Source organism: Trachypithecus francoisi, unplaced genomic scaffold, assembly GCF_009764315.1.
Source record: "Trachypithecus francoisi isolate TF-2019V2 unplaced genomic scaffold, Tfra_2.0 Lachesis_group8, whole genome shotgun sequence".
In the NCBI taxonomy this organism is placed as follows: Eukaryota; Metazoa; Chordata; class Mammalia; order Primates; family Cercopithecidae; genus Trachypithecus; species Trachypithecus francoisi.
Genome location: NW_022681473.1, coordinates 3,982,476 through 4,010,057, shown reverse-complemented (window position 1 = coordinate 4,010,057; position 27,582 = coordinate 3,982,476). Strand labels below are relative to the sequence as shown.

At 49.6% G+C, this 27,582-nt stretch overlaps 1 protein-coding gene across 5 annotated transcripts in view; it reads right to left on the bottom strand.

The window, feature by feature from the left end:
* Positions 1-27,582, bottom strand: part of SHANK2 (SH3 and multiple ankyrin repeat domains 2) — a 672,941-nt gene that overhangs the window by 36,114 nt on the left and 609,245 nt on the right. The gene's annotated exons all lie outside the window — the stretch shown is intronic.

Here is a 27,582-nt window from a genome sequence, read left to right as displayed (position 1 = left end):
AGGCAAGTTCCAGGGCTGGGCTGCAGCGCCAGGCTTTGCATCCTCACAGGAGGAGGAAACGTGGCGCTTAATTGCTTTTCATATATTCTGGGAACGCACATCACACTGACGCGGCCCTTTTCCTCCCACTCCCTCCCTGCTCTCCTGCTTCAGAGGCCTGGGAAGGCAGAAGAGCCTGGCCCAGGAGGGCGCTCACAGAGTAAGGGACCTGTCTCCGTTCTGGCCTGGATAGCTAGCTGTCCCAGTGCTCCTGGGAAGGTGAGTGGCAGGCTGGGGACCCCCAAGGCTGCCACACTGTGGCCACTGCCCTGCAGTTGAGGAGCTCTTGGTCCCTTGAGGAGCCGGTTACCTCCCCTGCCCCATTTGTTCTCACCATGGCAAATGCACCTGGCACAGAAGTAGGAACGGACTCAGGGTGCCATCCCACAGGCAGAGGTGGGCTGGGCCCTGGCCCTCTGCTGTCTGCTCTTCGCATCTCCCTGAGCAACGCTCAGCAGCAGATGGCCTTGGCCTCTGCCTCCACCTCCCAGCCCCACGCCACTCCCAGAGGAAAACCCGAGGGATAGAGACTGGAACTGGGTGGGCGTCTGGGCTGACACTGCCCACCCTGGCTACTGCAGGAATAACCCTTCGTGGTTTTCAAATGTTGCTGTGAAAAGGCCCCGGCCCCACCCCTGCCCACGGAACTGAGCTCCACAGGGGGCCTCTGGCACCTTCATCCCAGCAGCTCCTGAAGGGAGCGCAGCCCAAAGACAGCTGTCTCTAGGTGCAGCAGGGAGGAGGAAGCCCGGGAAGGTGAAGTTTACAGCTACTTTACGCACCACCTTTGAACAAAGAAAAGCACCCTGATGGTAAACAACAGCCAAGAAGGCACGCCCCTCACCAGCCACACTGCGCTGTATGTATGTCCTCCTCGTGCTATGGATTTCTCAAAAACTAAACATCTGGTGTAGCCACAAACAGAAAACGTAAAGCCTGGGTGCTGCTTGGTGGATTTTCACAAATCCAACACCCATGTCAGAGCTGGATAGAAGCAGGTACCGCCCGGCTCCCCATACTGTTGACAGGTCCAGGATGTTCCAATTTCAGTCACCTCCAAGATGGCTGCAGAGCTCCTCCAGGCAGAGCTGTGAGGAGCCCAGGGAGGACTCAGTGGTGCCAGGGCAGTCCCCGTGCCAGCTGCTCTGCAGTCTCTGCTGTGGGACCGGCTCATTCCCATGTACTCAGACCTGCCCGGTTTCAGCAGTGAGTATCCAATGTCCTGGGCCCACTGGACAGCTGGTCACCCTGAACCGCCCTGAAGATGTAGTCTTGGGAGCAGAACCATCCTAGTGGGGCCTTGGGAGAGAGGCCCACCTAGAGCGGCAGTGGTCTTTGCAAGGTGACTCCTGGGGCTGTCCCTTTTACTGAGGTTCTCAGAATGTAATTAGGAAAGCAGATGGATTTAGGAAGTAAAGAAGCCAGATCAAGGAAGAGAATGCCGAGAATTCTCGGAGGGCAGACCTCAGCTTGCAGGACCCTTGCTGCTGTGGTACAGACAGGCAACCGAACACAAGCTACACGTGATATTGGTTCTCTCCCCTCCAGTCAGCACACCTGGGCAGCGGCTGTTGCTCAGGAATTCATTCATTCACTCAGTCATTCCAGTGTTTCTGTTCCTGGTACCACTAAAAGCCATGAGGCACAGGCAGTTCAGCTGTCTGTCTCCATCTGTGGGAAGTTTGCGTCCTCATGAGGGAGTTTTGGCCAACACACAAAGAAGTGAACACATAACTTCAGATGGCTGAGTACCACCTAAGGCGGCAGAGCCAAGTACAAGGAGACGGAACAGAGGCCTGGACCCACCAGGAAAGAGCAGTGTGAAGCGGAGTCCTGGGGTGGGAATAGGCAAGGAAGCAGTTAGGGGGTCGGGTGCAGACAAGGCCAAGGCCTGAGAGCTGGGCCCAGGATGCCAGGGTGAGGTTATGGGCCAGGGAGTGCTGAGGTCCGATGCAGAGATGAAGCATGTGACCCAAGCAGATGTGAGTATGAGGTACCAAACACACACATGTGGGGGCACCGAGACACTGGGGCCTCGAACTGAGATGGAGGAGGCAGGCTGCCCGGGCTCAGGAGTCACGAGGCCAGTGTGTGAGACGACCTGACAGTGGGGAGCCCCCAGCTGCCTGGCCCCTAGATCCCCAGGGGTCATCCCTTGTAAGGCTGTGGGTAGAGAGGGGAGGACTTGGCCTCACCTTGAGATGGTCTAGGACCAGCTTCCCCGCTCTGGGCAGGCCCCCAGTGCCAGGCCTTGAGAGGGCTCCAACCAAGAAAGTGCATATTACTGCCTGCTCGCTCCTGCCACCCGCTGTGGGGCATTCTCTGGATCTGATGCTTGGGGAGACTACGGGACTGGCACAGGGATGGGTCGCCGGTCACTGGAGAAGCCAGGCTCAAGTTGGGACCTACTGAGGGCTCGTTGGGCTGATGGGGACTCTAGCAGCCCGGCCACTTAGGCAAGGAGGGGCTGGGGATGTGGCCTCTGACTGCGGCCTGCTAACCATCACGGCTTTGGGCTCACTCCCTAGAATCCTCATCCTCCAGAATCTCCTGTGGTTCATTTGTGATGGCTGGATGCTGTCCTTCCATGATCTTGGCCAGAGCTGGCCCTTGGCCACTTTTGGGGGAGAAGTTTGTTCCTGTGCCTTGGAAGGGTCAAGGGGCTGGAGAGCCCTTTTCCTCGGAAGTGTCAGAGATAGACATTACTCTTCTCTGGGCAGGGGAGACTGTTGTAGGAAAACGACCAGAGGGCCTCTCAACGACCATGAGCCACTCATGGGGGATTCTCAGGAAGCTTGGCTGTGGGGCCGAGGACCTTGGTGGCCACAGCACCTTCCTTGTCTGTAGCCGACAGCCTGGGCGCACGTTCTGGCGGCACCTCCACACAGTCATGCTGCCCCAGCCAGAGCTGCTCCTGCACGGGGACAGCCTGGCCAGATGTGATGTCTTGGATCTGAGTCTGCAGAAGCTGCTGTTTCCACCTAACTCCTAATCAGCAGGGCTCCCCAGTTCCTTATTCTGTCCCCTGGATCCCTTATAGACCTGCTGCCCTCAGCAGATGGCAGCAAATGGCAGGACCTGCTCAGGAGAGCTCGGAGGAAATGAGGCTCCCATGGGCCCTGGAAACGTCACTTGGCTTTTCTGAAAGCTGATGACAAAGGGGCATACGGGGCTTGCAGGGGTGGAGCTAGGTTTGGAATCAGTTATTGGGCATCTGATGCCCCTCTGACCTCCGGAATCTGTCTCGCCCAGGTCTTCCTAGGTCATGAGCCACTTCCAAACAACGGTGCTTTGGACGAGCTCCCCTGCAGTCCCAGCCCCACCTGGAGGGCCCTCTCTCCCCGTTCATGGTGGGATGGTATCCGTAGAGCCCTGGTCCTGGTGGGCCCGCACCCCTCCAGAATCAGCGTATTATTGGGTCCAGAGCCCGTGGGGCCCTGCTGCTTGCTGGGTGCCTGTGGGCAGGACACCTGCCTCTCTGGTGGGGTGTCCTCAGTAAACAGCATGGCTTCCTACCCTGGCAAGCACTTGGGGGCAGGGATGTGGTGCCAACAGGGCCTCAAACCATCCACACACATCCTAGGATGTTCCCTTTGGTCCCTATCCAGCGATTACCAAGGGTCAAATCCCACCCACACAGTGCCTCAGTCAGTTTCAACTTAGCTGTCACAATTTAGAGAGTACGAAACCTTTGCATAAAAAGTCTAGAATTTCAGTTTTCATTGAAAAATCAGAACCCTTGCACTTGGGGAGCTGGGCCTCCCACTTGCATGCGGCACTCTCCCCTGCTGTTAGCTGGGGCTGAGAGAACTGCTGTGCCCACCCGCCCCAGCCTCCTGGGCCGTGACGTCACTTTCTCAGCTTGAGGGGGCATTGGATTTGTGGCTCTTGCCAGCCACCAGTGAAACAGAAAACTGGTATTACTGCCTTTGATGCCATCTGCATTTAGAATTTTGGGAAGGGACACATTGAACTCTGCACATTGCTGGTCGCAAAAGCAGTCCAGGTGACATTCATGAAATTGATTTCTACTTCCTAGGGAAGCTGCAGATGACTGGTGAGCCCTGTATCAATCTAAGCTTCCCAAGCCAGTCTCCTGTGGCAGAGCTTGGTTCTCAAAAACATTGACCTTGTGACCAAAATCTTTCCCCTGCAGAAGGAGAGGGATGTCTACAAGGGGCCTTCAACAGCCTCTCGGAGCATGAGGAGGAGGCAGAATGGAGGAATGTCATGTGTGGGTGCTGGGGCAGAGGCAGGCGGCCACCCTGCCTGTCACCACTCTGCATTACCCTGAACCCTAGATGCAGGCCCAGTGGACAGACATGGACATGAGGTCTGGAGGCGTCTGTGGGGGACCCCAGCTCAAACTTGGGCTTGCAAAAGCCACGAAAGTGGCTCTGAATCTTGCACTTAATATAGAAACATTGTTTCCATCAATGAAGAGCCAGTTCCAGCACCGAGCATGTGGTCCCAGTGACGCGCGTTTGTAATTAGACTCTAAATATCATCAAGGCACTAAAAATGCCGACTTCCCCAAAGCAGCTGGGGCCGGGAGGCACCCGCAGGAGTGGGGCTTGCGACTTTTCGGGGTGTTTAGAGGCTCTGCAAATGATCTCAGACCAGTAGTAACTCCTGCAACACACATTTGCTCTGCACCCCTCCACGGTGTGGTTTAGATTCTTCCAAGAGGGCACAGGCCATGAGAGTGTGCCACAGGGACCTCCATCATACAGGCCCAGGACAGGAAGCCCCCTTGGTGAGAACGTGGCCGCACTGACAGCCTGTGCCTGGCTCTGACCTCAGGCAATGAGAGCCTGCCTATCGGGAACACCACAGGGCACCAGGGCTCATGGGGGTGAATGGTGCCCACATGCTGCTGGGCACACACCTGCCCTGTCCCCCTCAACTGAGCATAGAGAATCCATCCCGACTTTCTGCCCACACTGACCTTTCCCGACAGAATGCTCAGCACCCCTCCCCACATCCCACCCCTCTAGTTTCCCCTAAGGCCGCCATCAGAGCTAAGTCCTGGGGCAGGGCAGAGTCTGCCCCCTGCCCTACCCTGCCTACTGGTGCATCATCTCTGTGTCCCTGAACACTTGTTCTGGACTGAACTGTGTCCTGCCCAAATTTATATGCTGGAGTCCTAACCCCCAGTATCTCAAAATATGACCTTATTTGGAAAGAGGGTCTTTGCAGATACAGTCAAGTTAAAAAGAGGCCATTAGGGTGATTCTAACCCAGGAGTCTAGTGTTCTTATGAAAAGGGAAAATTTGGGCCGGGTGTGGTGGCTCACACTTGTAATCCCAGCACTCTGGGAGGTCGCAGTGGGCAAGCTGCTCAAGCACGAGTTTCAGACCAGCCTGGGCAACATAGTGAGACCCCATTTCTACAAAAATTACAAGTTAGCCTGGTGTACTGGTGTGTGCCTTTGGTCCCAGCTACTTGCGAGGCTGAGGCAGAACGATCACCTGAGCCCTGGAGGCCGAGACTGCAATGAGCTTTGATTGTGCTACTGCACTCCAGTCTGGGCAACAGAGTGAGACCCTGTCTCAAAAGAAAGGGAGTCAGGGGAGTCTGGATATAGAGACATGCACACAGGGAGAAGGCGCCATGAAGGCTGGGATCAGGGTGGTGCTTTGAGATGCTAAAGGTTGCCAGGAAACTGCCAGCTCCTATGGGAGAGGCCTGGAAGATTTCCCTCACAGCCTTAGAGGGAAGCCATGCTACTGCCACCTTGATCTCAAACTTCTGGCCTCCAGAGCTGTGGGAGAGTCCCTGTCTGGTCGAAGCTGCCCACCTGCAGTGCTCCGTCACCAGGCCTATGCCGTGCCCGGCCTTCTTGGCCAGCACCCTGAGGACTGTTCTATAGCAGCCCTCAGCCACAGTGCATCTCTGTCTGCTGCCCACTGAGGCTCACCTGCCCCTGCAGCAGCAGCTGTTGCCCAGGCAGTGGCACAGGTCTCCAGCGCTGCCCAATGTGAGCGGACACTGATTGGGCCACAGCCTTGGCTCTTGGTCCCATGACCTCCCCCAGGGGCCCAGTGTGGGAACACTGGCTATTGGCCTCAGAGCAAAAATGGCCCCGAGTCCTGTTTATCCTGTTGAGGAGGGGCTCCCAGCATGGAGCTCTGCACTCTTCCTTGTAGGAGCTCAGAGCACGGCCAGCCAGCATGTGGCTCTGCCTGGGTCTTCAGCATTGGTGTGGCCTTCGGGGCAGCCTTCCTCAGCTCCCCGCCCCCTCACCCCACCTGCCTTTCAGCTCTGACTCAGCCCACCCTGCTGGCCACGAATGGAAGCTGGGGACTTGCAGCGGCTGTGTGTCTGTGTCCCCCCCAGTCCATGTGTCGAAACCCTCACTGCCAGTGTGATGGGGCTGGGAGGCAGGGACTCTGGGAAGTGATTACATCAGGAGGCGGAGCCTTTGTTAACAGGATTAGTGCCCTTATAAAAGGGATCTTGGAGCAACCCTTCGTGTCCTGTGAAGAGAAGATGGCTTTCTGCAAACCAGTTTGCCGGCCAGTGCCATGATCTCGGACTTCTGTTCTCCCGAGCTGGGAGAAATAAGTCCTGTTTAAGCCACCTGAGCTGTGTATTCTGTTGCGGCAGCCCAAATGGACTAAGAACTCAAGTGACAAACCATAGCTGTGCCTACTTTCCCAGGAGGCTGGCCACAGCTGCTCCTGTGGGACGGTTCCCATCTCCCATCCCCTGCAATTACGTATATTGTACCAGGCTTGGGATGGGGAGGGAGGAGGTGTCTCGGCCAGCAGGTGACCCAGGGGTGACTGGTCTCAGTTAAAGGGAAGCTGGGAGGCAGGGACTGGAGGAGCAGACCCTGGGGCCGCAATCCACCCAGACCTGCAGAGATGGCAAAGGCAGCTCTGGCATGCAAAGGCCACAGCCCCCAGATGCTGCTGCTGCTGCTGTTAGCAAACCCAGGGTCAAGGCTGGTGGCTGGGGCATCTTAAAGGTCCTGGGGGAAGGGGTGTTGTGAGTGGGAACTCAGAGGCATTGCCATTGGAAAATGACTGCCGGAGCCCTGGGAGGGAGTGAGCAGTGCAGGCTGGAGGCCACAGCCCTCCCGCGCTCTTGCTTGTAACAGAGCTTCTGCCCTTCCCCACCCCACAGAGGTCCTATCGAAACTGTCCCCTTTAGCAGGGCTAACTGAGGCATGTAATGTGGGTCCCTGAGAAGAGATTGTCTTTCCTGCCTCTACCAGTCCCCCCACCCCCAAGTTTCTGCCACTGGACCCAGATGTCTGTGAGGCCTCTGGATACAGATCCTGTCCCTCCCTTCCCTGCTCCTCTCTCCTCTGTCCAGGAGCTGGGGGAACCCGTCTGCAGGAAGAGGGTTTCCTCCAGGATGGGTCCATGTCACTGTCTTCTACCTTTAGGGGAAGTGTCTCTGCCTTGTGCGAGTCATAGCACAGTGAGTGCTGGAGGTTACTGGAGTCCTCCCTGGGCTGGGCACACAAAGGATGCAGCCCATGCTCCCAGCTGCCTTCCCCTTTCCCGGTGAAGAGGAAGTAAGTGTGACTCCATTTTCCGGACAGAAGCTGCACAGCCACATGAAGTGGCAGCGCCTACTCCTTGCTGCCTCAGAGCCAGCCCCGACCAAAGACGCTGCTCCAACTTCCCGTCGACCATGCTGGTCTTAAGTTCTCATCCTATTCTGCAAAATAAACACGCTTTGGATGAAGTCCTTCCCCAAAAGTAAGAAACATACCAAGGTCAAAGCTGTGCGCTGTGTGGCTTTCCGTTTTTGTGCACCTGCTCCCTGTGTGAAGGTGAGCACTTTAACAACGAGGCAGGAGGATGCCAACGGAGTGTGCCCCAATGCCCATCAACACTTCTATGGGAAGAGTGGGGCAAAGGCACGTGGCTGGCAACTCAACTCAACGTAAAATTAATTGACAAGACCAGCAAGCAACAAGGCAGGACTGGATAATTCAGTTACATTTCCCTACCCAGTTCAGCAGAGACAGAGGAAGAAAGAGCTTTGGGATCTTTAGAATTTCCCAGCCTTTAAACAAACCTAAAATCAATTTAACCTGCAATGAGACTTTGGAACCAGCTACAGTCCTTAAAACAGATGCCAGAAATTGCTCATGTGGTGACAGAAACAGCAGAGACAGAAACTGCAGAATAGGTGAAATGCTTGCTGTTTCCTCATATGCTCAGGTTGGCATCTTGAGCGTTCATGGGGTTTCTGTGCCCCTCAAAAAACCCTGGACCTGCAATTCTGGAATTCCCCACCAGGGGAAGGTATGGCTTGATCACTTGCCAGATTTATAGAAGGCTCAGGTAAGTACTGAAGCTCCTGGGGATAACCGCCTTGGAGTTGAGAGAAACTGTTGAGAAATCATGGATCCAGTTAACTCCAAACAAAGAGTAATGTGCCTATCCATGTATCACCCTTACATACAGACATGGAGACATTTACAGAGTGAATGAATCACAGCCACATCCAGGTAGATGGCAAGAACCCAACCCTGTCATCAGCCAGAGTCCAGGGAATGTCTGTGAAGAATGGGCATACCTGCCTTCCTTGTAAATAATGATCTTCTTCCATTTAAATTGTTATTTAAAATATCAAAGTTGTACATACACATACACAGAGTTTACAGAAACAAAGAGTTCCACAAGGATTGTCATGATGAAACCCCACCATCCAGCCTTACTTCTCACTCTGAGCCTTCAGCTATTTAATTTTATATCTATCACTCCATCTTTGAACACCTATTTTTGCTACTTGATATTTACATTTTTGATATTATCTGCTGACACACTGTGATGGAAAAGGATGACTTGGCTCAGAGCTTGTGAAATGTGGCACTATGGTGATTTTGGACCAATTAATTCTTTGTTGTGGGTGTGCATTGTAGGATGTTTAGCAGTGTCCCTGAATTCTACCTGCCAGCTGCCAGCAGTAATCTCCACCTCCAAGCGTGAAAATCAAGAATGTTTCCAGATATTGCCAAATGTCCTATGGAAGGTCAAGACACCATCAGTTGAGAACCACTAATTTAGCTCTTTTTAAAAAATCCTCCCTCCCCACTATTTTCCCAGTACCACCATCTTCTAGATGTATTTATATCAAAATTTTAACTAGATCACCATTCAGGATTTACATCATGACTATGTCAAATCTATTCATAGCTTAAACTATATAGTATACTATGGTTACTTTGTCTTTTCCTGTACATTTTGTTCTCCCTAGAGCAAAATAATTTTGTTTGTTGGTTGGTTTTTCTATGTACTTAACAGTAATTCAAATCCAAATGCTTCCCTAATTATGTAAATCTCTTTTCAGAATTTTCAACCCATTTTAAGTTTGTCTTCCTGAAGAAATATTTCCTGAAGACTTTTGATCGGCACTGAACAACCAGGATTAAGTGTTTTCTAGCAGCTGTCCCCATTACTCTAATCCTCAGGATTCTTTTGACTGATTCTTTCCTGTGTTGGATCTCCTGAATCCCCGCATTTGTTTATTTGGTTCAAAAACCTCATTTTTTGGAAAGGACATCCTCCAGTATCTTCTCCTCAAATGGAGTTTGGAGATAATTTTTTGAGACATTGACTATTTGAAAATGGCTTTATCTGTACACTTAATTGGTAGTTTGGCTGGGTATAAAATTTGAGGTTGGGGAATAGGTAAATTCCTGGGACTAACTCTTCTGCAGGTAACAGCTATAAAATCTAGGCAGAGTACAATCCCCACCCCCAAACCAACAAATGAATTCTCTGAAGGTTCTGGAGAGTGAACAAAGACAGGCAGATTTTAGAAGAGAGTTGAAAATTAGAAGCTTTGTGCAGTGGATGCATTATGGTGTGAGTCACCTGTGGTTTTTTTTTTTTAAATCCAGATCCTGCTCAAACCTGCAGTTCTGATAGAAATCAGAGGATACAGTCCACAGTGGCCATAGCAGCCAGAGTGAGGGGCGAACTCCAGAAAAGAGAGAGCCAGAGAAGGGTAGTTCCATGTTCTGTGTGTAAACTTTTCCTAGGTCTTTGGTCGATGTCTGAGCTGTGTGTATCAGGAAGACTCAAATAAGCTTGCTGATAAGGCTGAAATTTGAGCTGCTGCCACTGCAGGTCAGACAAAGGTTGCAATTTGAGTTTAACCAAACTCATTATCAGCTAAAACGAAAACATTAACACCCATCAAAGGAATGTAATATAATCCAGAATTGCCACAGCGTAACATTCACAATATTTGGCATACAACTCAAACTTATTTAGCAAACCCAGAGATAACCCAGATGTTGGAATTATCAGACAAGAACTTTAAAAAACAGCTACTGTAACAATACTAGGTAAAGGAAAATAGGCTTATAATCAATAAAAGACAGGAAATCCCAAGGAAATTTTAAAAATATATGGAATTGTTAGAAATACAATATCTGAAATTAAAAAATGCATCAGCTGGGCTTAACATCAGCATGGATAAGACAGAGCTAATTGTCAGTGAATTTGAAGACACACCAAGAGAATGTATCCAATCCAAATAAGAGAGAACAAAAGATTTTAAAAAGTAGAACAGAGAGTATTAAGGATCAAAAGGTCTAGCATAAGGTTAACGAGAGTCCCAGAAGGGGAGAAAATTAGAGTCAAAGAGGACAGAGAAAATGAATCAGAAAAAATATTTGAAAAAATGATAACCAAGGAATTCCCCAAGTAGGTGAAGGACATAAATTTATAGATTCAAGAAGCCTGTGAATCCCCAAAAGGATAAATGTTAAAAAAAATTATATAGGCACATTATAGTCAATTCTGCTTAAAGCCAAAGACAAGGTGAGAATCTTAAAGCAGCCAGATAAATTATTTACATTATTCACACTCTACAGAAAAATGACTGAATTATGGCAGACTGCATCAGAAACCATGGAGAAGAACAACTTGTAGAAGACCGCGGAACAACATCTTTAACAGGTGAAAGTGAAAAAAACAACTAGAATTCCATTTCTGGTGAAAATTCTTTAAAGAATGAAGGCAAAATAAAGACCTTTATAAAGAAATGATGACCAAGTTATTTGTTGCCAGAAAGCCTGCACTATAAGCAATGCTGAAGAACATTCCTCAAGCTGAAGGGAAGTGGGGCTGGATCTATGGACAGCACAAAGGGTGCCACAAATGGCGAACACCTGGATCCAAAATAAAAGACGATTTTCCCTCTTAATTTTTAAAGTAGATATGACTGTTTAGGCAAAAATAATACTGATTTTGGGGTTTACAAGTGTGTAGGTGTAACACATGACAATTATAGAATCAAGTGAGGCAGGAGTGAAGAAGATGCATCTCTATGGTTGCTGGGTTTTTATATTTTACATGAAGTGTACTATTTGAACTCTAAGTAGATGATGGAAAGCTAAGAGTGTATACTGTAATCCTTGAGCCACTGCTAAAAGAATGTGAGGAGGTACAGCGTAAAACCAGTGGATAAATTAAAATAAGGTTCTAAGAATAGTCAAATAATCCAAAATGAGGCAGACAAAGGGAAAAAAAAAACAAACCAAGGAGATAAACCGAAGACAAACTTGTAAACCTAGATGGAACTACATGAACAATTCTATTAAATGTCACATAGGATAAAACTCCAATTAAATATCAGGCCTTATAAGACGGTTTAAAAAGAAGACCTAATGATGCTGTCCATACACTTTCAATATGAAGACACTGAGAGGCTGACAGTTAATAAATTGGAAAAGATAGTTCCTGGGTAGAATGGCTGTTAATATCAGACAAAATCAATTTCAACCACTAGAAAAACAGTTTGGCAATTCCTCAAAATGTTCAACATAGAGTCGCCGTACGACCCAGAAATTCCATGCTTATTTATACAGCCAAGAGTGGTGAAAACATATGTCCACACAAAAACCTGTACATGAAAGTTCACAGCAGCTTTTACTCATAATAGTTAAAAAGCAGGGGTGGGATGAATGGGGAATGACTGCTAACGGGTGTGAGTTTTTTTGGGGGAGTGACACAGTGTTCTAAAAATAGATTGTGCTAATGGTTACACAACTGTGAATTAACTGAGATTCATTGCATTGTGCACTTTAAAAGCTTAAATTTTATGGTGAGTTATATCTCAGTAAAGCTGTTATTAAAAAGCAGACTTCAAGAAAGTATTACCAGAAATGAAGAGGCATATTTCAGAATGATAAAAGAGGCAATTTATAAGGAAGATATAACAATCATAAATGTTTACACAACTAATAACAGGGCTTCAGTGTAATGAGGCAACATTTGACAGAATTAAAGGGAGAAAGAGGCAACCCCGCAAACACAGGAGGAAATTTTAATATCCCTTTCTCAAATTGACAAAACAGGCAAAAACAAACAAACAATAAAGACATAAATGATCTGAACAACCACCTTGACCTAATGGATACTTCTAGACCACCCAACAACTTCAGCGTATACATTCTTTTCAAGTGTGCGTGGAACATTCTCCAAAATAAATGCTATACTGGGCCATAAACTTCTAGGCTAGAAATACTTTTCTTTCAGAATCTTGAAGGCTGTGCTTCACTTAGCTTCCAGATGAGCTGTGAAGGACCTGATGCCATTCCTGTTTTGATCTTTTGTATGGCGTCTGCCTTCCTTCTCTGCTGCCCATCTCCTCCCTACTGGAAGACTTTGTGAGATACTCTTTGTTCCCAATTTTCTGAAATGTACTGATGTGCTTTGGCGTGTCTATTTTCTTCTCCTATACTGGGTACTTATTGATCCTTTTCCATCAGGAAACTCAGTTCTAGAAGGTTTTTTTTCTTTTTTTAATTCAGAGGCAGGGTCTTGCTCTGTTGCCCAGGCTGGAGTGCAGCCGGGCACAATCACAGCTCACCTGCGGTCTTGAACTCCTGGGCTCAAGAGATCCTCCTGCCTCAGCCTCCTGAATAGCTGGGACTACAGGCATGTGCTACTATGCCTGGGTCATTTATTTTTTTTGTAGAGTCTTGCTACATTGTCCAGGCTAGTCTCAGACTCCTGGCCTCAAGTGGTCCTCCCACCTTGGCCTCCCAAAGCACTGGGATTACATGCGTGAGCCACTGTGCCCAGCTTAAAGTTTTCTTAAATAACTTTTTTTTTTTTTTAACTTTTTGACACAGGGTCTTGCTCTGTTGCCCAGGCTGGAGTGCAGTGGTGTGATCATGGCTCACTGTAGTTTTGACTTCCCAGGCTCAGGTGATTCTCCCACCTCAGCCTCCCAAGTAGCTGAGACCACATTTGCATGCCACCATGCCTAATGATGTTGTGTGTAGAAGCATGGTTTTACCATGTTGCCCAGGCTGGTCTTGAACTCCTGGGTTCAAGTGATCTGCCCACCTGGGACTACAGGCATGAACCACTGTGCCTGACCAATTTAAAAAATTACTTTTTAAATATTTCTTTTATTTTCTCTTTGAGGTATCTTTATTTTATACCCAGTAGACCTTCTGGACTGACCTTCTAATTTTATTATCTTTCTTCTTCGAAGGTCATATCTTTCTCTCTTCTGAGAAATTCTTTTTGATTTTATCTTTCAATCTATCTTTCAAAATTTTAATACCAGCCCGGAGCAGTGGCTCATGCCTCTGGGAATCCCAGCACTCTGGGAAGTTGGGGTGGGAGGATTGCTTGAAACCAGGAGTTTGAGACCAGCTGGGCAGCATAGTGAGACCTCGTTCCTTGAAAAAAAAAAAACTTTAAAAAATTAGCCAAGCATGGTGGCACGTGGCTGTGGTTCCAGCTATTCAGGAGGCTGAGGTGGGAGGATCCCTTGAGGCTGAGGCTGCAGCAAGTCATGATCACACCACTGTGCTCCAGCCTGGGCAACAGAGCGAGACCTGTATCAAAAAAAATTGTTTTTTAATACCCGCTATAATATTTTTAATTTTCAGGAACTCTTATTTTGTTCTCGGAATGATCATTTCAGAAAGAACATTCTATTTTTATTTCAATGATGCAATATTTTCTTTGATCTCACTGAGCATATTAATAATACATTTCTTAATCTTACTCTTCCTGCATATTGGTTCCTTCAGTTATTTTCAGTGTGTTTGTTTTGGGCTGTATTTCGTATTAGTTCATCAAATGTCTGATGTTCCTTGGAAGGCATCTTATATTTCAGAGTAGCCCCTAAAAGACTTAAGTTAGATCACAGCCAGTTATTTTGTGAATACTGACAAACTGATCCTAAAGTTTATATGGAAAGGTAAGAGGCCCAAAATAGCCAACACAATATTGAAGGGCGACAAAGTCACAGGGCTGACACTCCCCAACTTCAAGAGTTACTATACAGCTACAGTAATCAAGGCAGCAGGGTACTGGTGAAAGAATAGACAAATAGACCAACGATCAGAATAGAAAGCCCAGAAATAGACCCGCACAAATAGAGTCAACTGATCTCTGACAAAGGAGCAAAGGCAGTTCCATGGAGAAAGGACAGTCTTTTCAACAAGTCATGCTGGACATCCACATGCAAAAATGAATGTAGAGACAGACCTGAAATCTTTCATAAAAATTAACCCCCAGTGGATCATGGACTTAAATGTAAAAAGCAAAACTATGACACTTCTAGAAGATAATTTAAGAGAAGATCTAGGTGACCTTGAGTTTGGTGATGATTTCTTAGACACAACACCAAGAGCATAATCTATAAAAGACAAAATTGATGTTGAACTTCCTTAAATTAAAAACGCTACAAAATGCACTCTGAAGAGAATAAAAAGATAAACCACAGACTGGGGGAAAATCTTTGCAAAACACTTATCAGATAAAGGACTGGTATTTGAAATACAAAAAGAACTCTTACATCTCAACACTAAGAAAACAACTGAATTTAAAAATGGGGCTGGGCATGGTGGCTCATGCTTGTAATCCCAGCACTTTGGGAGGCCGAGTCGGGCAGATCACCTGAGATCAGGAGTTCGAGACCAGCCTGGCCAATATGGTGAAACCCCTTCTCTACTAAAAGTACAAAAATCAGCCAGGTGTGGTGGCACATGTCTGTAATCCCAGCTACTTGGGAGGCTGAGGCAGGAGAATCGCTTGAACCTGGGAGGTGGAGGTTAGAGTGAATCGTGATGGTGCCACTGCACTCCAGCCTGGACAAAAGAGTGAAAAAAAAAGGGCAAAATATCAATAGACAACTCACCAACGAAGATACACAGATGGCAAATAAATGCTCCGCATCATGTGGAATTAGCAAATCAAGCCAATGGTGAGACACCACTACACACCTATGGAATGGCCAGAATCTCAAACACCGACACCACCAAATGCTGGTGAGGATGTGCAGCAACCGGAATGCTTATCATTGCTGGTGGGAACACAAAACAACACAGGCACTTTGGAAGACGGTTTGGCAATTTCTTACAAAACATCAAAATTTTACCCTATGATCCAGCAGTTGTGCTCCTTGGTATTTACCCAAATGAGTTGAGAACAGGTTCATACAAAAACCTGTCTGCACATGTTCAGAGCAGCTTTATTCATAATTGCCAAACTTGGAAGCAACCCAGATGTCTTTTGGGAGGTGAGCAGACAAACACACTGGTCTCTCTAGAAAATGGAATATTAGCGCTAAAAGAAACGAGCTACCAAGCCATAGGAAGGCCTGCAGGAAGCTTACATGCATGTTGCTAAGTGAAAGAAGCCAATCTGAAAAGGGTGCACACTGTATGATTCCAACTACATGACATTCTAGAAAAGGCAAACGATGGAGAAGGTAAAAAGATCAGTGGTTGCCAAGGGCTCAGCGGGAGGAAAGGTGGAACAGAAGCACAGAGAATTTTTTAGGGCAATGAGGCTGTTCTGTTTGATACTGTAATGGCAGGTACAGGATATTATACGTTTGGCAAAGATTAGAATGTACAACACCAAGAGCGAACCCTCGTGTAGACTATGGACTTTAGTTAATAACAGTGTATCAATATTGGCTCATCAATTGTGTGGGACATCTGCTACAACTGACGAGCCAATTGAAAAATAGGGAAAATGGGGAGAGATACAAGGGGGAATGTGGCAAGTTAGTACTTTTCACTCATTTTTCCCCAGAAACTAAAATTCCTCAAAATATAAAGTCTACTAATTAAAAAGGGGCTCACTTCTACAAGTTTTTATTATGGAAGAAGCCCAATGTTACATGACAGTAGAGATGAGTACCCTGAGCCACTGCTGTCCCTTCCGCCAAGCATCAGCCACTGCTGCCTCCGACAGCACCCACTCAGCCCCTGGGGTGATCATATCCCTCTTTGTTCCCTGGAAATGGCTCGGCGTGCTTTCTACGAAAAGACAAAGACTCTCATTAAGAAGAAACACGGCCGGGCGTGGTGGCTCAAGCCTGTAATCCCAGCACTTTGGGAGGCCGAGGCGGGCAGATCACGAGGTCAGGAGATCGAGACCATCCTGGCTAACACTGTGAAACCCCGTCTCTACTACTAAAAAATACAAAAAACTAGCCGGGTGAGGTGGCGGGCGCCTGTAGTCCCAGCTACTCCGGAGGCTGAGGCAGGAGAATGGCCTAAACCCGGGAGGCGAAGCTTGCAGTGAGCTGAGATCCGGCCACTGCACTCCAGCCCGGGCGACAGAGCAAGACTCCGTCTCAAAAAAAAAAAAAAAAAAAAAGAAGAAACACAACTGAGGTGGGGAATCCGGATTGCTTGAGCCTGGGAGGTTGAGGCTGCAGTTAGCAGAGATCACACCACTGTACTCCAGCCTGAGCAACAGAGTGAGACCCTGTCTTAAACAAAACAAAACCAAAAAACCATAATGCCATTCTCATGCCTAAAAAGCGACTGCATTCCTGGTATCATGAGGCACCCTGTCATGGCTCAGGCTCCCTGAGTGTACAGCTGGTTTACTTGACTCATGAGCAAGATGCACATGTCACATCTGGCTGGCATGTCTCTGAAGCCTTTTTACACCTCTAGGCTTTCCTCATTCCTCTTTTATCCCTTCGCAGTTCATTTGCTGAAGAAACCGAGTCAACTGCATCCTGCGGCATTGCTTTTATTAGTAGTGGTCAGAGGCAGGATCACATCCAGGCGCACTTTGCAGGTGGTGCTGGGCACGCCCACGCCAGGAGCCCTGGCACAGCTACTTGGATCTTTCTGTGATGAGATGGCACCAGTAGGTCAAGCACCCTCAGCCTGGCCCACTCCCCGTCAGCTTGCCACTTAGTATTTTTAGCAGCCACTGGTAAATGCCATGCCCAGATCCTTCACCTCCTGGGAGTTGTGGAACACTGATGTTTGACTTCTATTGCTCCTTCTCCACTTATTAGTTGCAATAATTTTTATTTTAACTTTTTGAGACGGGGTCTTGCTCTGTCACCCAGGCTGGAGTGCAGCGGCATGATCTCAGCTCACTGCAGCCTTGACCTCCTGGGCTCTAGTGATCCTCCCACCTCAGCCTCTCGAGCAGCTGCAACCACAGGTGTGTGCCACCACACTGGACTAAGTTTTGTATTTATTGTAGAGATGGGGTCTTCCTATGTTGGCCAGGCTGGTCTTGAACTCCTGGGTTCAAGTAATCCACCTGGGCCTCCCAAAGTGCTAGGATCACAGGCATGAGCCACCGCATCCAGCCACAATAATTTTTAAGAAGAAACTTTCCCTTTTCAACACTTGGATGACCCTGAGGCACAGTGTATGTGAGAATGCCCAGATATGGGCCAGACGCTCGCCTTTCATCAGTTTTCATGTGAATGAGTCACTTCCTTCAAGTGATCAGTTCTTTAAAAAGTACCATTATGGGCGGGGTGTGGTGGCTCACACCTGTAATCCCAGCCCTTTGGGAGGCCGAGGCAGGTGGACCACCTGAGCTCGGGAGTTTGAGACCAGCCTGACCAGCATGGAGAAGCCCTGTCTCTATTAAAAATACAAAATTGGCTCGACGTGGTGGTGCATGCCTGTAATCCCAGCTACTCGTGAGGCTGAGGCAGGAGAATCGCTTGAACCTGGGAGGCGGAGGTTGCCGTAAGCCTAGATGGCACCATTGCACTCCAGCCTGGGCAACAAGAGTGAAACTCCGTCTCAAAAAAAAAAAAAAAAAAAAGGGTGCCATTATGAACTCAGGGATGTTTATGAGAACATATCTGATAAAAGTTTGAATCCACTACAATTACTATGGTTTTCAGTTTATTTTATTGAAACATGGTCTTACTCTATTACCCACGCAGGAGTGCAGTGGCATGATCTCGGCTCACCGCAGCCTTGATTTCCTGGGCTGGAGTGATTCTCTCATCTTGGTCTCATAAGTAGCTGGGACCCAGGACCACAGGCATGTACTACCATGCCTCATTTTTTTTTTTTTTTTTTTTAAAGATGGGGTCTCACCATGTTGCCTAGGCTGGTCTCGAACTCCTGGGCTCAAGCAATCTGCCTGCCTCAGCCTCCCAAAGTGTTGGAATGACAGGCATAAGCCACCATGCCTGGTCTAGTCTTTGTTTTTAAGCAAATCTTTTATTTTAGAATAGTTTTAGATTTACAGAAACATTTGAAGACAATATCCAGAGTTCCCATACACTCTACGCCGTTTCCCCTATTATTAGCATCTCACACTGGTATGGGACATTTGTCACAATTAATAAACCAGTATTGATACACGATCATTAACTAAAGCCCACATTTTATTCAGATTTCTCTAATTTTTACCTGATGTCCCTTGTCTGTCCCAGGACCTGTCCAGAACGCCACATTATGTTTAGTCGCCGCGTCTCTGGGCTCTGCCTGCTGGGATGGTTTCTTAGACTTTGTTTTGTTGACCTTGACAGTTTTGGCTGCTGGTCAGGTCTTTTGTACTACCCCTGAATTAAGATTTTTCTTCTCATTATTAGACTGAGGTATATACGGGTGTTCAGGAGGTAAAGAGCCATCCCTGTCACATAGTATTGAGGGCACACACTGTCACCAATACTTATTGCCGTTGGTGCTGACCCTGCTCGCCTGGCCAAGAGAGGGCTTGCCGGGCTCCCCGCTGTGAAGTTACTCTCCTTTCCCTCCTTTCCACGCTGTGCTCTCGAAAGGAAGTCACTGCATACCGCCTACACCTAAGGGGTGGGGAGTTACACACCACCTCCTTGAGGACAGAGTATCTTTGCACATGTTAGGGAAGATTCGTCTATTCTTCCCTTGCTTTTTCAGTTATTTATATCAGTGTGGACCCATGGATACTCATGTTGTACTTTGAATGATAACCAAATGCTACTTTATCTTCTAGCTCGAATTGTCCTGGCCGTGGTCTTTGGGAGCTCCTTGGCCTTTGGGAGCTCCCTGGGATTTGCTCCAGCCTTTTGTTTTTTGACCACTTCCTTCCTTTCCGGTTCTGCAGGATGCTCTGGGCTGCTACCTTTTGCTGTGCTTTCGAATCCTCCACTGTGCTGTATGAGCAGTCCTTCCTCACACTGGCTTCTGAGCCCATCACATGTGACTTTGTATCTTCAATACCTTCCTTGCTTTTGGGTGTGACAAAATATTCTACACTCTTCACGATTATACTGATAGTTTCAACAGAAATTTAGGATGATGCTGTTTTTACTTATTTTCTTTTATATTGGTGTCTCTTTCTCTTTGCTGAAAATCTAGGTTCCTAATGACTGACATTAAGGTCATGATCTATTTGCTCTATCATTTATTAATCAATCATCTATCCATCTATCATTAGATGCTTTCAGACTAACACCAACGATGTCATTACTAATAACAGGATTACTGAAAAGAGGTTATGATTTCTTTCCAGTTTGCAATGACATGCAAATTGCCACCTGACATAATTTGTTAGTGCCATTAATTTAATTAGCAGTTATGTTCATTTATATTATTTTGTTTTGGATTTTGAGATTTTCAAAATTTTGACTTGTGTTTTACTATTATGTGAAATATTTACTCAATTCCAAAACTGAACCTGCTACTCTTTCTCTTCTACTTCCTCTTCTTATATTCTCCCCTTTGAGGCCATGTTAAATTAAAACAAGTTATTTTGGTGGATTATCCTTCCATTACAAAGAAGAGATGAGATATAGCTGTATGTTTCTGTATGTGTACGAGTGTGTGTGCACGTGTGCGCGTGTGCATGTGAGCGTGTGTGGGTGTGTGCACGTGTGTGCGCGCATTCCCTCCCCACCCTTCCTTGGGTAAACAGCAGCACGCTGGTCACGTTCTTCTCGCCTTGCCTTTCCCACATAACAACACCCCCTGGAGACGGTGCCATGGCAGCATTCAGAGACACTCCCCGCACCTGACTGCAGCCGCATGTTCTCCCCACAAGGCTGTTCCGCGGCGCACACTGCAGGCTCCTACTGGTGGGTCTGGTGCTTAGTGTTCTGCTCTCCAAACAGAGCTGAAAACAGCCACGTGCGTCCTTGTTCTCATTTTCCGAGTGCACCTTTGGGCTATGTTCACATCTATGGGGTTGCTGGCTCTAACAGTTTCTTATCCAAACTACCCATCAGTTCTTAGCCCAGGCTACCTCCACCTCCTGGGCAGAGGCCACAGCCTGTTGCAGTTCTGCCACGTGTTCTGACTGTACCAGCTTTCCCCACCACAGCCCCGTTCCAGCTTTCTGAGGCCTTTGAGTCCACTTGCCGTGCAGCCACCATCGCCGTTTCTGCTCTGTCCTTGATGGTTTCTGCCTCTTTAAGGATGGCTTATCCTGCTGCGTGCATGGCTGAATGCACGGCTTAACCTCTATCTAGATTTGATTGATTGGCAGTGTCCCTCTTTTGCTGGACATTGCCAATCAAATCTCTAAAAATTCATTTATTCTTGAAAAAGATACAAGCAAGTACCAAAGGGGAGGCCACAGCATGGCCGTCCAGGCACTGCTGCCCTCCCAGGGCAGCCACACTTCTGCATGTGCAGGGTCGTCATTAATTCTTAGCTTGTCTCCAGCCATGGTTTATTCAAACCCCGATCTTATTTCCTCCTTTGACTAGAAAGCAGCTCTCTGGTGGTACCCCTCTATCGTCTCTCATCTACCCAGGGGCTCCGAGTCCCTCCTGGCTCAGGCTTTTGAAAGCCCACACCCCTTAGCCAGCTCCAGCTCCGCAGGCTGGTGGGCCACCTGCTCACACTGTCTAAGCTTTTTCAAGGCTGTCCTTGGCCTTTCTTTGGCATCCATTTGGACTGTGTCCTAGTCCCTCAGTTATTACAGCCATCGGGGGGAGAGGAAAGAAGGAAGAGAAGGGCACTGCCTCCACTTCCAATCAGGTGGCGGCGTTTCCGAGACTCGTGCAGGAGGGAAGCTGCCCCAAGCCAGTCAGGCATTTGGGCCCCTAAATGCCACAGCTCCTCTCTTAGCGGCCACAGTTGCTCCCGGCAACGTGTGGCAGTGGGCAGGCTGCCTTCGCTGAGGCCTCCCTCCAGACCCGCAGCTCCAATCCACACCCCCTTTGAAAAGTGTTTACACACAGTGCCGCGAGGTCTCCGGCAGAGGGCTTGCGGGTGCGAGGAAGCCCACGGGTCCACACCTGCAATGCTGGCATGGGTGTGGAGGGGCGGCTGCTTGTCTCCTGCCCCTCCCCGAGCATCAAGGCATGCGGGTGGCACGGCAGGGTGTGCTTCTGCGTCCGCCCGGGCCAGCTGGCTGCCGTGTGCACACCTGGAGGCCTCTGTCCAGAGCACCAGGAGGAGGCTGGCCTCACACCTCAATGCGACTGGTTACAAATACAGATTCCCGGCCCTCACAGCAGCGGGTGCTCTATAAATACTATTGGGCGGTTCTCTTTGGGACTGGCAAAACACAGCAGGGTGGGAACCCCTGGGTTCAAGTCACAGCTCCCCCACTGTCAGGTGAGTTTGTGACCTCAGAGCAGGGCTCTGGCCCTCATCAGCTCTGTCTGCAGCAGGGAGCAGCAGCCCCAGCAGCCTCTCCATGAGAATGCCTGAGGATGGGTGTGTGACAGGAGGGAGGGAAGCAGAGGCCCTGCCCTGCTGGGGAGGATCCCCCCTGCTGCCCCGAAGCCCTGTGCTGCAGGCCGGCTTTCCCACCTGAGCAGGCTTCGTCTGTGGTCCTGCCTCCCCAGCTGTCCTTCCCGTGTACCCTGTGCAGCAGCCAGTCCTGGAGGGCAGCGTTCATCGCTTCCTGTGTCAGGAGGCGCTCTCTAGCTGGGGCTGTGCTGTGCACGAATCAGGGGCTGTAGGGGATTCTCAGTCCACTATCTTGTTGTTCTCAACAAGAATATCCATAATTTCAGTTCAAAGCAGTGGAAAAGCATCATACAGAGGCAGAGTTGGAGAGCCGGGGTAGCTTCCTCTGACCCCTCATCCTGCTGTGTCCTTCAGCTGTCCTCCCTCCCCTGTGCTCCCTCCCCTGGCTCCACATGGCCACTGTGTGCTGGCTTCAAGGCCCCTGTCAGGGGTCAGGTCCCAGGCTGAATACCTGGCACATGATGCGGCCTGGCCATATCTGCAGCATGACTAGCAAGGCAGTGTTAACAGCCAGTGCCAACTGAACACTCACGACGTGGCTGTCCCTGGGCTAAGGACTTTACATAGTTATACCATTCAGTCCTCACAAGCACCCGATGGACCACGTGGCGACAGGATCGCATTTTACAGATGAGGGACTGAAGCTACAGTGGAACCCTGGGTCATCCCCTCTCTACCAGGACAGTAACCAAGAGCAGTCCCGCCCCTGGGGGCAGCGCCGCTGTGAACGCCACCAGCGGAGATGGGAAAGCACCAGGGGCAGCTCTGTCGCTCACATCCATGCCTGCCTTACCAGCGTAGATGCACAGAATCCCAGAGAGCCTGGAGAAAGGTATGGACTGTCTTCAACTTAATCTGGTGGTGACACCCATTGAGGTTGCTGTTCCCAATGTGCTGTCTTTACTGGAGCAAATCGGTACAACCCCAGACACCCGGATGCGGCTATGACCTTGTGAATTCCTTTGCCCCATGTGGATTTGCAAGGAGTGCCAGTGGGAGTCTGCTTTCACCTGACACCAGCAGTGGTCCACATGCACAGCCTGCCCTGCGGCTACCCCAGCCTCCTGCTTTCTGCCATCTCAGGGCCCTCAGAGATCCCATCAGCTCAGCTTTCCATGCTAAACATCACGCTGTCCACAATACTGATGACATTACGGTAACTAGATCATGAACAGGCAGTAGCAAAGGCTTCAGATGCCTTCTATGCAAACCAAAGGGTGGGGGCCCACATATATTTTACTGTGATTTTAAATAATAATTTTTTAAAAGAGAGAGGCATGGCCCAGGCCCAGGTGCCTCACCTGCCAGCCCCGTGAGCGGCTCTCTGGACCTTTGCGTCCATCTGTGCGGGGACTGGTGGTGGGGCCACTCTTTGGGGTCTCGGAGGATCAAATGCAAATGCACGCAGGCGCCCGACCTGAGCCTGGGGTGCACGCTTTGCAGAGGTGAGCTGTGGTTTTCTTTGTCCCACACTAGACTGACTGCCCCGCAGGTGGATGACTGTTCCCAGGCCACGGTGGAGGGTGAGGCCCCAGGGAGGCCTGGGACCATGCCAGGGCAGGCCGGGTGACCGTGGCACGCAGCAGGGTTGTGAGGACAAGTCTGGGGATGAGATTCCATCTCAGTGTCCCCAGGCCCTGCTGGTGGCCACAGGCACTTTGCTGCCCCTCTGTGTCCTAGGAGTGGGGAGAAGCAGCACCTCAGGGCTGGCGTGGGGACTGGGTAGGAGCACAGACACCCTGGAGGCCTTGGGAAATCCTGGACCTTCATGTCACTCAGGGGCTGGAAGTGGCTTCTCCATACCTGGTCACTTGCTGGCTGGCCCCACACTGATGCGACGGGGTCCTTGCAGCCCCGCTGCCCCCCACCCCCCATACATTTCTTTCCTGCCTCACAGCTCTGGGTGCTGATGCTTGTCTCTGTCAAACCTTCCCGGAGCTGACAGTCGGGACCAGATCTCTCTTTGTCTGCCTGGACCGTGGTGTGTGGTAACAGTTCTGGGATATATGCCCCTCTCTAGGACACAGGCTGGGCCCTGAGCTCCGAGCATTTCCCCCAACCTGGGCTTCTTCCCTCTGGATCACGGCACCTGGGCAGAAAGGCCCAAGGAAACCTCTCCTCAATTCTTTTCCTGGCATTGAGAAACGGGGCATGCTGAGCTGGAATCCTGTGGCAGCAGCTGTTCTCAGGAACGTGTCAGTTCCGTAAGGCAGGTGCCCCCACACTGTGCCAGATAAATGTGTTTCCGGGTGTCAGCAGGCAGGACTGCCCTGGACAACTGTGTAGGTTGTTCACGAGGGCGTCTGCTGGGGGTGGTGTTCAAGTCCACTCTGTGCTCTGCCCCCCATGCTGTGCACAGCTGCTGGCATGCCCGCCCGGAGTGGGGGGCCTTCTCACATTTGCACAGAGGTATTGTGGGCTCACAGAGGTGGCCCGTCAGCAAATGCCTCAAGTCTATGAGCAGACTTGTGGGTCTGTTTGCATTTTCCTAGAGGGAGGGCCCCTGGTCCTCACCAGACTCTAAAATGGAGTCACAACCCAGAAAGAGGCCCAGAGCCCCTCTTCCAGGGAAGCAGGCCCAGCACAGTGAAGCCCGCTCCCAATACAGTCCATTGTCCATGGAAAAAAAAAAAAAAAAAGAAAGCATTCAGCGGGAATGCAGAATGGTGCAGCCGCGGTGAAAAGAGTCTGAAGATGCCTCAAAGAGTTAAACTCAGAATTAGCCAATGACCCGGCAATTCCAGGCCTACTTACAACCCCAAGATAATTCAGAGCAGGGTCCTAGACCGACACGTGCACATCAGCGTCCACAGCAGCACCATTCAATCGCCGAAAGATGGACGCAACCCACCGTCTATGGACAGAGGGATGAATAACACTCTGTGGCCGTGCCAGACAGTGCGACACTCACAGAAAGGAATAAAATGCTGACACGTGCTGCAACAAGGAGAGCCTCAGAGACACGATGCTGAATGAAGGAAGCCACGAAGCACCCTACTTTGCATGACTGCATTTCTGTGTAATGCCCAGAGTAGCCAAATTCCCAGCGGCGGAAAGCAGACGTTGCTGGAGGCTGGGGGGAGGGGGAATGGGAGTGACGGTCCATGACGACGGGGTTTGCTTCTGGGGTGATGGGAATCTCCAGGAACCAGAAGAAGGTGATGGTTGCACAGCCTGTGAATGTGTCAAATATCACTGTACACTTTCAAATGGTAAATTTTATGTGTATTTTACTAACACTTTACATTTTTAGATTTGTATTTTTGTAGAGATGGGGTCTTGCTATGTTGTCTAGGCTGGTCTCACACTCCTAGGCTCAACCGATCCTCCTGCCTTGGCCTCCCAAAGTGTTGGGATTACAGGTGTGAGCCGCTGTGCCTGGACTTACTACCATTTTTAAAAAAGACAATCGATCCAAGGTCTCGAATACGGAGACTCCCAGGTGCAAATTCTACATCCTTATTCCAGTGTCAGAACTGCTGAGAATATCCAACCTCGCTCCAGTCACAACCTGGGGCCCGTGCCATCTGGCTCCTCCCCCTGCTTGCCTGGCGTTCCCTCTGCCGCAGCCACGCTGGGTGCCCCTCTGTTCCCCAATGACTGGCTCCCATCAGCTTTTTTGGGGATATGCATATTTTTTAAATTGCGATGAGCTTATATAAAATTCACACTTTTCAAGTGTGCGACTTCATGGCATTCAGTCCATTCACAGGGTTGTGCAAGCACCACCTCTAGTTCATCCCCGCCACAAGGAAACCCCCTACCCATTAGCAGTCAGTCCCCACTCTCCCCTTCCCCAGCCATAGGCAAGCACCAATTGGCCTGTCCTGGACATTGCAGGAACATGGAACCATGCACCAAGCCGCCTTTTGTATCTGTTTCTTTCACTCAGTTCACACCTTCCATGCTCACCCACAAGGTAGCATGGCTCAGCACTTTCTTCCTTTTTATGGCCAAGTAGTGTTCCACTGAATGGGTGCCCATTCTCCAAGAGCTGTGGTACACGGCTGGTGTGAGCTCATCCCAGCCCAGGGTCTCTTGATGGAGGAGGAGGAAAGGCCAGTATCTGCTGGGCGCTGCCCTAGAGGGGCAGTGTATTAGTCTGTTTTCCTGCTGCTTTCAGGACATACCCAAGACTGGGTAATTTATAAAGGAATGAGGTTTAATTGACTCACAGTTCCGCGTGACTGGGGAGGCCTCAGGAAACACAATCCTGGCAGAAGGGGAAGCAAACACATCCTTCCTCACATGGCAGCAGGAGAGAGAAGTGCCGAGTAAAAGGGGGAAAAGCTCCTTATAAAACCATCAGATCTTGTGAAAACTCACTCACTATAATGAGAACAGCATGGGGGTAACCGCCCCCACGATTCAATTACTTCCCACTGGGTCCCTCCCACAACACGTGGGGATTATGGGAACCACAATTCAAGATGAGATTTGGGTGGGGACACAGCCAAATCATCTCAGACGGTAACTCACTTAGCCCTCGCTCAGCCCTGGGAGGCAGGTGCTCTTACTGTCCCATTCACAGACAGAAGCCACCATGGAGGGCCCAGGGCAGGACACGGGGCTGGGACAAGGCCTCAGGTGTCCTGGTCTCCAGCCTGTGGTCTTGCCCCTGAGCCAGGCTGGCTTCAACAAATGCCAGCTGGATGAAAGAATGACAGTCCTAAGGCTGCTGGGGAGTCCAAACTGGTGGCTTCACTCTAGCATGTCACTTCTTCCCGTAAATGACAGTGACACAGCTCATCAGTTCAGGTGACCCCTCAGACACTACTGCACAGACTGAGGGGTGTAGAGGACAATGGTGAGGTGGACAATGTAGACTCACGATCTGCATGACGGTCTTTCCCTGACCGTCTGCCTCACCAAGAGTGTGCTCAGGCCATGAAGCTGCTTTGGCCGACAGAGACAAGGACAGTCAAGTTCATTAGCTATGCAGGGGTGGGAGATGTGGACAGTGCCTCTGGCTGGGGAAACACTGGCTGGGGAGACAAAGGAGCCACGGCCCCAGGACCCTGGGCAGGGTGATCCTCAGCTCTCATACCCTGCTTCCCACCACGCTGAACAGGGCAAAGCTGACCTGGAGGGAAGACTGGCTTTGGGGCAGGCGAGGCAGGCACATGAAGTGCTGCTCATGACCAGGGATAGTTCCCACAAACACCTTCCTCCCTCCCACCCTCTATTATCCATTTTCCATCCATCCGCTCACCTAATCCATCCTCCATCACATCAGTCAGTCCATCCATCACTCCATCCATCCATCTGTCCTTCCATCCATCCTCTATCCTCCATCAGTCCATCCATCACTCCACCACCATCATCCATCAGTCTAACCATCAGTTCATCCATTCATCCATCATCTGTCCATCACTCCACCCATCTCTTCTTCCATTCATCCATTCATTATCCACCATCATCCATCCATCCATTCATCTGCCATCATCCATCAGTCTAACAACCATCAGTCCGTCCATTTATCCATCATCCATCCATCCATCCATCAGTCCGTCTATCCATCCGTCTATTCATCCATCCACCATCATCCATCAGTCCATTCATCTATCTGTTCATCCACCCCCTGTCCTTCTGTCTACTGATGCATCTGATGTCTGTCAGGTTGCCT